Consider the following 11,355-nt stretch of genomic DNA (forward strand, 5'->3'; position numbering starts at 1 on the left):
AGGATTTTTTTTTTTTTTTTTTTGTTATTCATATTTATAGGTACCGAGATGCCAAAACTCTGGGAAAATTCAGGGCAATTATGTGATAAAAGAATATTATCAAAAAAGTTAATTTCAGCTTTTTTTTTCGATCTGTTATGTACCAAACCATAAAGTGCATGCAAAGCCTCCTATATGAGGAAATTAAACGACCTTAAAAGAAATGTCTTTTGAGTGTTTTTCAGAATGTTATGCACCAAAACGATAAATAAATAAGTAACTCACTCTATATGGGAATCCAAAACAAACTACTGAAAACGTGTCTTCTCAGTGTTTTACGTAGAAAAACACTAAAACGGATGCAAACCAACCAATACAAAAAAAATAGAAAAACATTACCAAAAAGATGTATTTTGAGTGTTTTTGAGCTTATTACCTACAAAAAAAAAACGCAAAAAATTGATGCAAAGCACTCTATATTAGGAAATAAAAGAACATTGCAAGAAAAGTATATAATGAGTGTTTTATAGTTCAAAAGAACCAAAAGGCAAAAAAATGCAAAAACTTATGGATATGGAGAAGTTTCTTAGATACCAAAATGCTGAAACTCATGAATAACATTCCTAATTGAGAAACAGAACAACCTTAGTAAATGCGTGTATTTTGAGAGCTTTTCACAATCTTAGTTATGAAAACCCCAAATAGCATGCGAAACCAGCTTTATGTGAGAAAAAATGACATTACGAAAAAAAATGTCTTTTGAGTGTTTTTGAGCCTGATAGGCAATAAAGCACTAAAAAGAAGGGCAATCACATTACATTTCAATAAAACCAGTTTTTATCAAAAACTTGCCTTTAAGTGTTTTGAGCTCTTTATATACTAAACCGCTAAAACTCATGCAAAACAAACTTTATGGAGAAACAGAAAAAAATTACCAAAAACATGTATTTTGAGTGTTTTTGATCATGTTATCTATAAAAACGCTTAAATACATGAAAAGAACCTTATGTTTGGGAAACAAAAGGACATTACGAGAAACGTTTATTATGAGTGTTTTTAAGTTTGTTAAGTACCAAAAACCTAAAACCCACACTTTATTTAGAAAAATCTATAAATATATATAAAAAAAAAAAAAATAGAATTGTTTTTTTTTTGTTATTCATCTTCATAGGTACTGAAATGCCAAGATTCTTGGAAAATTGAAGACTATTATATGATGAGAGAATATTTTAAAAAAAGTTGATTTTAGCTTTTTTTTCGGACTGTTATGTACCAATCCCTAAACTGCATGCAAAGCCTTTTATATAAGGAAATTAAACGATCTTACTAGAAATCTGTCTTTTGAGTGTTTTTCAGCATGTTAGGCACCAAAATGATAAATAATAACGAACTCACTTTAAATGGGAATCCAAAACAAAATTACTGAAAACGTGTGTTCCCAGTGTTTTACGTAGAAAAACGCTAAAATGGATGCAAACCAACCAATATCAAGAAATAGAAAAAACATTACCATAAAAGTATACTTTGAGTGTTTTTGAGCTTGTTACCTACAAAAAATAAACGCTAAAATGGATACAAAGCACTCTATATTAGGAAACAAAGGGACATTGCGAGAAAAGTGTATAATGAATGTATTATAGTTCAAAAGAAGAACAAGGCAAAAAACGCAAAAACTCGTGTAAATGGAGAAGTTTCCTAGATACCAAAATGCTGAAAATCATGAATAACACTCTTAATTGAGAGACAGAACAACCTTACCAAATTCGTGTAATTTGAGTGTTTTTCATATTCTTCGTTACCAAAAAAACCCAAATTTCATGCGAAACCAGATTTATGTGGGAAAACATGACATTTCCAGAAAAATGTCTTTCGAATGTTTTTGAGCGTGATAGGCAATAAAGCACTAAAAAGCAGGGCAATCACTTTTCAATGGAATAAAACCAATTTTTACCAAGAACTTGCCTTTAAATGTTTTTCAGCTCCTTATATAACAAACCGCTAAAACGCATGCGAAACAAACTTTATGGAGAAACAGAATAACATTACCAAAAACATGTAATTTGGCTGTTTTTTTTTTATCATCTTATCTATAAAAACGGTTAAATACATGCAAAGAACATTATGTTAGGGAAAGAAAAGGACATTAGGAGAAAGGTGTATTTTGAGTGTTTTTTTTTTTTAAGTTCCTTAAGTACAAAAAAGCTAAAATCCACAAATAACACTCTTTATTTAGAAAAAAAAAATTCATCTTCATAAGTACCGAGATGCCAAAATTCTGGGAAAACCCTAATGTGCATGCAAAACCTTATATATGAGGAAATTAAACGACCTTACCAGAAATCTGTCTTTTGAGTGTTTTTCAGCATTTTAGGCACCAAAACGATAAATAATAAGGAACTCACTCTATATGGTAATCCAAAACAAAATTACTGAAAATGTATCTTCTCAGTGTTTTACGTAGAAAAACGCAAAAACTCGTGTATATAAAGAAGTTTTTTAGATACCAAAATGCTGAAACTCATGAATAACAATCTTAATTGAGAAACAGAACAACCTTAGCAAATGCCTGTATTTTGAGTGTTTTTCATATTCCTAGTTAGCAATACCCAAAATAGCCTGCGAAACTAGCTTTATGAGAGAAAAAAATGACATTACCAGAAGTGTCTTAATTGTTTTTGAGCGTGTTAGGCAATGAAGTACTAAAAAGCAAGGCAATCACATTACATGGGAATAGAACCAACTTTTACCAAGATTTTGCCAATATGTGTTTTTGAGCTCCTTACATACTAAACCGCTAAAACGCATGGAAAACAAACTTTATGGAGAAACAGAATAACATTACAAAAAACATGTATTTTTAATATTTTTTTATAATGTTATCTATAAAAAACGTTTAAATACATGCAAAGAACCTTATGTTTGGGAAACGTAAGGACATTACGAAAAACGTAAATTATGAGTGTTTTAAAGTTCCTTAACTACCAAAAAGCTAAACCCCACAAATAACACTCGTTATTTAGAAAAAAAATAAAAAATTAAAAAAAAAATAAATGAAAGGATTTTCCTTTCTTTTTTTTTTGTTATTCACCTTCATAGGGACCGAGATGCCAAAATTCTGGGAAAAATTAGGGCAATTTTATGATAAGAGAATATTAAAAAAAAAAAAATTGATATTAGCTTTTTTTCGGACTGTTATGTACCAAACACTAAAGTGCATGCAAAGCCTCCCATATGAGGAAATTAAACGACCTTACCAGAAATTTGTGTTTTGAGTGTTTTTCAGCATGTTAGGCACCAAAACGATAAATAATATGGAACTCACTCTATATGGCAAACCAAAACAAAACTACGTAGAAAAACCCTAAAACGGATGCAAACCAATCAATATCAAGAAGTAGAAAAACATTACCAAAAAGGTATATTTTGAGTGTTTTTGAGTTTGTTACAAAAAACGCCAAAATTGATACAAAGCACTCTATATTGGGAAACAAAGGCACATTACGAGAAAAGTGTATAATGAATGTTTTATAGTTCAAAAGAACCACAAGGCAAAAAACGCAAAAACTCGTGTATATGGAGAAGTTTCCTAGATACAAAAATGCTGAAACTCATAAATAACACTCTTAATTTAGAAACAGAACAACTTTACTAAATGCGTGTATTTTGACTGCTTTTCACATTCTTAGTTACCAAAATCCCAAATTGCTTGCGAAACCAGCTTTATGTGGGAAAAATATGACATTACCAGAAAAGTGTCTTTTGAATTGTTTTTGAGCGTGATAGGAAATAAAGCACTAAAAAGAAGGGGAATCACTTTACATGGCAAGAAAATCAATTTTTACTAAGAACTTGCCTTTGAGTGTTTTGAGCTCCTTATATACGAAAACGCTAAAACGCATGCAAAACACACTTTATGGAGAAAGAGAATACCATTACCAAAAACATATATTTTGGGTGTTTTTTTATCATGTTACCAATAAAAACGCTTAAATACATGCAAAGAACAATATTTTTGGGAAATTGCAAGAAACGTGTCTTACGAGTGTTTTTAAGATCATTATTTACCAAAAAGCAAAAAGCCACAATTAATACTCTTTATTGAGAAAAAATAAATAAATAAATAAAAAAATACGAATTTTTTTTCTTTCTTTTCATCTTAACAGGTACCGAGATGCCAAAATTTGGGCAAAATTCAGGATATTTCGAGTCAATTATCAAAAAAGTTAATTTTAGCTTTTTTTTTCGTACTGTTATGTAACAAACCTTAAAGTGCATGCAAAGCCACCTATATGGGGAAATTAAACGTCTTTGCCAGAAAACTGTGTTATGATTGTTTTTCAACTTGTTAGGCACCATAACGGTAAATAACATGCAAGTCACTCTATATTGGAATCTAAAACAAAATTACTGAAAACGTGTCTTTTCGGTGTTTTACGTAGAAAAACGCTAAAACGGATGCAAACCAACCAATAAGAAGAAATAAAATAACATTACCAAAAAGGTACATTTTGAGTGTTTTTGAGCTTGTTACCTACAAAAAACGCGAAAATGGATGCAAAGCACTCCCTATTGGGAAACAAAAGGACATTTAGAGAAACGTGTATAATGAGTGTCTTATTATTTTTGAGGAAAAGAACTTGTGGTTCACAAGAACCACAAGGCAAAAAAACCCAAAAACTCGTGAATATAAAGAAGTTTCTTAGATACCAAAATGCTGAAACTCTTGAATAAAAATATTAATCGAGAAACAGAACAACCTTACCAAATGCGTGTATTTTGAGTGTTTTTCACATTCATAGTTAGCAAAACCCAAAAGAGCACGCAAAACTATGTTGGAAAAAAAAATGACATTACCAGAAGTGTCTTTTGAGTGTTTTTGAGCGTGTTAGACAATAAATCACAAAAAAAAACAGGGCAATCACATTACATGGGAATAAAACCAACTTTTACCAAGAACTTGCCTTGAAATGTTTTTGACCTCCTTACAAACCAAAACGCTAAAACTCATGCAAAAAACTCCTTTATGGAGATGCAGAATAACATTACTAAAAACATCTGTTTTAAGTGTTTTTGATCATGTTACCTACAAAAACGCTTAAATACACGCAAAGAACCCTATGTTTGGGAAACGAAAGGACATTACGAGAAACGTGTATTAGGACCGTTTTTAAGTTCCTTAAGTACCAAAACGTTAAAACCCACAAATAACACTCTTTATAGAGAAAAAAATAAACAAATAAATAAAAATAGTTTTTTGTTATATTGATTTTCATAGGTACAAAGATGCCAATATTCTGCCAAAATTCAGGGAATTTATCTGGAAAAAAGAACATTATCAAAAAAAGTTAATTATAGCTCTTTTTCGGATTTTTATGTACCAAACTCTAAAGTGCATGCCACCTATATAAGAAAGTTAAACGACTTTACCAGAAACCTGTCTTTTCAGTGTTTTCGGCATGTTAGTCACCAAAACAATAAATAATATGAAAGTCAGTCAATATGTGAATCCAAAACAAAATTACTGAAAACGTGTCTTTTCAGTGTTTTACATAGAAAAACTCTAAAACGGATGCAAACCAACAAATATGAAGAAATAGAATAACATTACCAAAAAGTGTTTTTGAGCTTTTTACTTACAAAAAACGCGCAAATGGATGGAAAGCACTCTATATTGGGAAGTAAAAGGACATTTAGAGAAACGTGTATAATGATTTTTTTATAGTTTCACAAGAACCACAAAACAAAAAACGCAAAAACTCGTGTATATAGAGAAGTTTCTTACATACCAAAATGATAAAACTCATGAATAACACTTTTCATTGAGAAACAGAACTACCTTACCAAATGTGTGTATTTTGAGTGTTTTTCACATTCTTAGTTACGAAAATCCCAAATTACATGTGAAACTAGCTTTATGTAGGAAAAAAATGACATTATCTGGAAAGTGTCTTTTGAGTGTTTTTGAGCGTGATATGCAACAAAGCAGTAAAAAGCAGAATAATCACATTATATAGGAATAAAAACAATTTTTACGAAGAACTTGCCTTTATGTGTTTTTAACTCCTTACATACCAAAACGCTAAAACGCATGCAAAACACCCTTTATGGAGAAACAGAATAACATTACCAAAACATGTATTTTGAGTGTTTTTGATCATGTTACCTATAAAAACGCTTAAATACATGCATGCAAAGAACCCTATGTCTGTGAAACGAAAAGATATTACGAAAATCGTGTATTTTGATTGTTTTTAAGTTCCTTAAGTACCAAAAAACTAAAACCCACAAATAGAGAAAAAAAAAAAAAAAAAAAAAAATAATTTTTTCTTTTGTTATTCATCTACATAGGTATAAAGAGGCCAAAAGTCAGGGAAAATTCAGCGAAATTATGTAAAAAAAAAAAACATTACAAAAAAAAAATTTAGCTTTTTTCCGGAATTATGTACCAAACCCAGAAGTGCATGCAAAGCCACCTATATTGGGAAATTACACGACTTTACCAAAGATCTGTCTTTTGAGTGTTTTTTTTTTCAGCAATTTCAACAATATTACTGAAAACATGTCTTTTCAGTGATTTACGAAGAAAAACTCTAAAACGGATGCAAACCAACCAATATGAAGAAATAGAATAACATTACCAAAAAGATATATTTTGAGTGTTTTTCAGCTTGTTACCTACAAAAAATGCGAAAATGGATGGAAAGCACTCTATATTAGGAAACAAAAGAACATTACGAGAAACTTGTATAATGAGTGTTTTATAATTTCACGGGAACCACAAGACAAAAAACGCAAAAACTCGTGTATATAGAGAAGTTTCTTACATACCAAAATGCTGAAATGCATGAATTGAGAAGTAGGACTACCTTACCAAATGTGTGTATTTTGAGTGTTTTTCACATTCATAGTTACGAAAATTCCAAATTACATGCGAAACTAGCTTTATGTGGGAAAAAAAAAAATTACCAGAAAAGTGTCTTTTGAGTGCTTTTGAGTGTGATGTGCAACAAAGCACTAAAAAGCAGAACAATCACATAACATGGGAATAAAACCAACTTTTACGAAGAACTTGCCTTTAAGTGTTTTTTTTAACTCCTTACATACCAAAACGCTAAAACGCATGCAAAACACCCTTTATGGAGAAACATCACGAAAAACATGTATTTAGAGTGTTTTTGATCATGTTATTTATAAAAACGCTTAAATACATGCAAAGAACCTTATGTTTGGGAAACGAAAGGACATTACGAGAAACGTGTATTATAAGTGTTTTTAAGTTCCTTAAGTACCTAAAAAGCTAAAACTCACAAATAACACCCTTTATAGAGAAAAAAAAAATAAAATTTTTTTTTTTTTTTTTTATTCATCTTCATAGGTAGTAAGATGCCAAAATTCTGGCAATATTCTTTGGGAATCGAAAATAAAATTACTGAAAACGTGTCTTTTCGTTGTTTTACGTAGAAAAACGCTTAAAACGGATGCAAACCAACAAATATGAAGAAATAGAATAACATTACCAAAAAGGTATATTTTGAGTGTTTTTGAGCTTGTTACCTACAAAAAACGCGAAAATGGATGCAAAGCACTCCCTATTGGGAAAGAAAAGGACATTACAAGAAACGTGTATAATGAGTGTCTTATTATTTTCCGGCAAAAGAACTTGTGGTTCACAAGAACCATAAGGCAAAAAATGCAAAAACTCGTGTATATAAAGAAGTTTCTTAGATACCAAAATGCTGAAACTCATGAATAACAATCTTAATTGAGAAACAGAACGACATTACCAAATGCGTGTATTTTGAGTGTTTTTTCACATTCTTATCAAAATCCCAAATATCATGCAAAACTAGCTTTATGTGTGAAAAAACTGACATTACCAGAAGTGTCTTTTGAGTGTTTTTGAGCGTGTTAGGCAATAATGAACTAAAAAGCAAGGCAATCATATTATATTGGAATAAAACCAACTTTTACCAAGAACTTGCCTTGAGGTGTTTTTCAGTTCCTTACATAATAAATCGCTAAAACGCATGCAAAACACTCCTTTATGTAGAAGCAGAATAACATTACCAAAAACAAGTGTTTTTGAGTGTTTTTTATCATATTACCTATAAAAACACTTAAATACATGCAAAGATCCCTATATTTGGGAAACGAAAGGACATTACGAGAAATGTGTATTAGGAATGTTTTTAAGTTCCTTAAGTACCAAAACGTTAAAACCTACAAATAACACTCTTTATAGAGAAAAAAATATAAATAAAAAAATAGCATTTTTATTTTTTTGTTATTGATGTTCATAGGTACCAAGATGCCAAAATTCTGCCAAAATTCAGGGAAATTATGTGGAAAAAAGAACATTATCGAAAAAGATAATTTTACCTTTTTTCGGAGTTATGTACCAAACCATAAAGTGTATGCAAAGCCACCTATTTGGGAAAATTTAAAGAGTTTACAAGAGACCTGTCTTTTGAGTGTTTTTTCGCATGTTAGGCACCAAAACGATAGGTAATATGAAAGTCACTCTATATGTAAATCTAAAACAAAATTACTGAAAACGTGTCTTTTAAAAGATTTACGTAGAAAAACGTTAAAACGGATGCAAACCAACCAATATGAAAAAATAGAATAATATTACCAGAAAAGTATATTTTGTGTGTTTTTGAATTTGTTACATAAAAAAAAAGCAAAAATGGATGCAAAGCACTGTATATTAAGAAAAAAAAGGACATAACGAGAAACGTGTATAATGGGTGTTTTATAGTTTCACCAGAATCACAAGGCAAAAAACGCAAAAACTCGTATCTGTGGAGAAGTTTCCAAGATACCAAAATGCTGAAACTCATGAATAACTTTCTTAATCAAGAAATAGAAATACACGGAATGCGTGTATTTTGAGTGTTTTTTTTTACATTCTTAGTTACCAGAATCCCAAATTCCATGCGAAACTACCTTTATGTTTGAAAAAAAATGACGTTACCAGAATAGTGTCTTTGAGTGTTTGTGAGCGTGTTAGGCAATAAAGCACTAAAAATCACATTACATGGGAATAAAACCAACTTTTACGAAGAACTTGCCTTTTAGTGTTTTTGACACGCATTTAGTAAGGTTTTTCTGTTTCTCAATTTAGAGTGTTATTCATGAGTTTCAGCATTTTGGTATCTAGGAAACTTCTCCATATACACGAGTTTTTGCGTTTTTTGCCTTATGTGTTTTTGAACTATAAAACATTCATTATACACTATTCTCGCAATGTCCCTTTGTTTCCCAATATAGAGTGCTTTGTATCAATTTTTTGCGTTTTTTTTTTTTGTAGGTAACAAGCTCAAAAACACTCAAAATATACATTTTTGGTAATGTTTTTCTGCTTCTTGATATTGGTTGGTTTGCATCATCTTTAGCGTTTTTCTACGTAAAACACTGAGAAGTCACATTTTCAGTAATTTTCTTTTGGATTCCCACATAGAGTGAGTTCCTTATTATTTATTGTTTTGGTGCCTAACAAGCTGAAAAACACTCAAAAAAAAGATTTCTGGTAAGAGCTTTAATTTCCTCATATCAGAGGCTTTGCATGTCTTTTCAGTGTTTTTTGAGCGTGTTATGCAATAAAGCACTAAAAGCCAGGGCAATCACATTACATGGGAATAAAACCAAATTTTACCAAGAACTTGCCTTTAAGTGTTTTTGAGCTCCTTATATACCAAAACGCTAAAACGCATGCAAAATACATTTTATGGTTAAACAGAAAAACATTACCAAATACATGTATTTTGAGTGTTTTTGATTATATTTATAAAAACGCTTAAATACATGCAAAGAACCTTATATTTGGGAAACGAAAGGACATTACGAGAAACATGTATTATGAGTGTTTTTTAAGTTCCTTCAGTACCAAAAAGCTAAAACCCACAAATAACACTTTTTTTTAGAAAAAAAATAATAAATAAAAAAATACAAAAAAAGGATTTTTTGTTTTTTTCATCTTCCTAGGTACCGATTTAACAAAATTCTGTCAAAATTCAGGGAATTTATGTGGAAAAAAGAACATTATCATGAAAGTTAATTATAGCTTTTTTTTTCGGATTGTTATGTACCAAAACCTAAAGTGCATGCAAAGCCACCTATATAGGAAAGTTAAACGACTTTACCAGAAATCTGTCTTCTCAGTGTTTTTCATCATGTGGGAAAAAATATGGCTACCAGAAAAGTGTCTTTTGAATGTTTTTGAGCGTGATATGCAACAAATCACTAAAAAGCAGAACAATCACATTACATGGGAATAAAACAAACTTTTACGAAGAATTTGCCTTTAAATGTTTTTTAACCCTTATATACCAAACCGCTAAAACGCATGGAAAACAAACTTTATGGAGAAACTGAATAACATTACCAATAACATGTATTTTGAGTGTTTTTGATCATGTTATCTATAAAAACGCTTAAGTACATGCAAAGAACATTATGGTTGGGAAAGAAAAGGACATTACGAGAAACGTATATTATGTGTTTTTATAAGTTCCTTAAGTACCAAAAAGCTAAAACCCACAAATAACACTCTTTATTTAGAAAATAAAAAAAAATAAAAAATAAAATAAATATGATTTTTTTTTTTTTGTTATTCATTTTCATAGGTACCGAGATGCCAAAATTCTGGGAAAATTCAGGGCAATTATATGATAAAAGAATATTATCAAAAAAGTTAATTTCAGGTTTTTTTGTTCGGACTTATGTACCAAACCCTAAAGTGCATGCAAAGCCTCCATTATGAGGAAATTAAACGACCTTAAAAGAAATCTGTGTTTTGTGGGTTTTTTAGGATGTTAGGCACCGAGACGATAAATAATAAGAAACTCATTCTATATGGGAATCCAAAACAAAGTAACTGAAAACGTGTCTTCTCAGTATTTTACGTAGAAAAATGTTAAAACGGATGCAAACCAACCAATATCAAGAAATAGAAAAACGTATCAAAAAAGATATATTTTGAGTGTTTTTGAGCTTTTTACCTATAAAAACGCGAAAATTGATGCAAAACACTCTTTATTGGGAAAGAAGAGGACATTGCAAGAAAAGTGTATAATGAGTGTTTCATAGTTCAAAAGAACCACAAAGCAAACAACGCAAAAACTCGTTTATATCGAGAGATTTCCTAGATACCAAAATGCTGAAACTCATGAATAACACTCTTAATTGAGAAACAGAACAACCTTACTAAATGCGTGGATTTTGAGTGCTTTTCACATTCTTAGTTACCAAAAACCCTAAATTACATGCGAAAATAGCTTTGTGGGGGAAAAAAAATGAATTTACCAGAAAAGTGTCTTTTGAGTGTTTTTCAGCGTGATAGGTAATAAACCACTCAAAAGCAGGGCAATCACA

This window comes from Scylla paramamosain, chromosome 39, assembly GCF_035594125.1.
Source record: "Scylla paramamosain isolate STU-SP2022 chromosome 39, ASM3559412v1, whole genome shotgun sequence".
In the NCBI taxonomy this organism is placed as follows: Eukaryota; Metazoa; Arthropoda; class Malacostraca; order Decapoda; family Portunidae; genus Scylla; species Scylla paramamosain.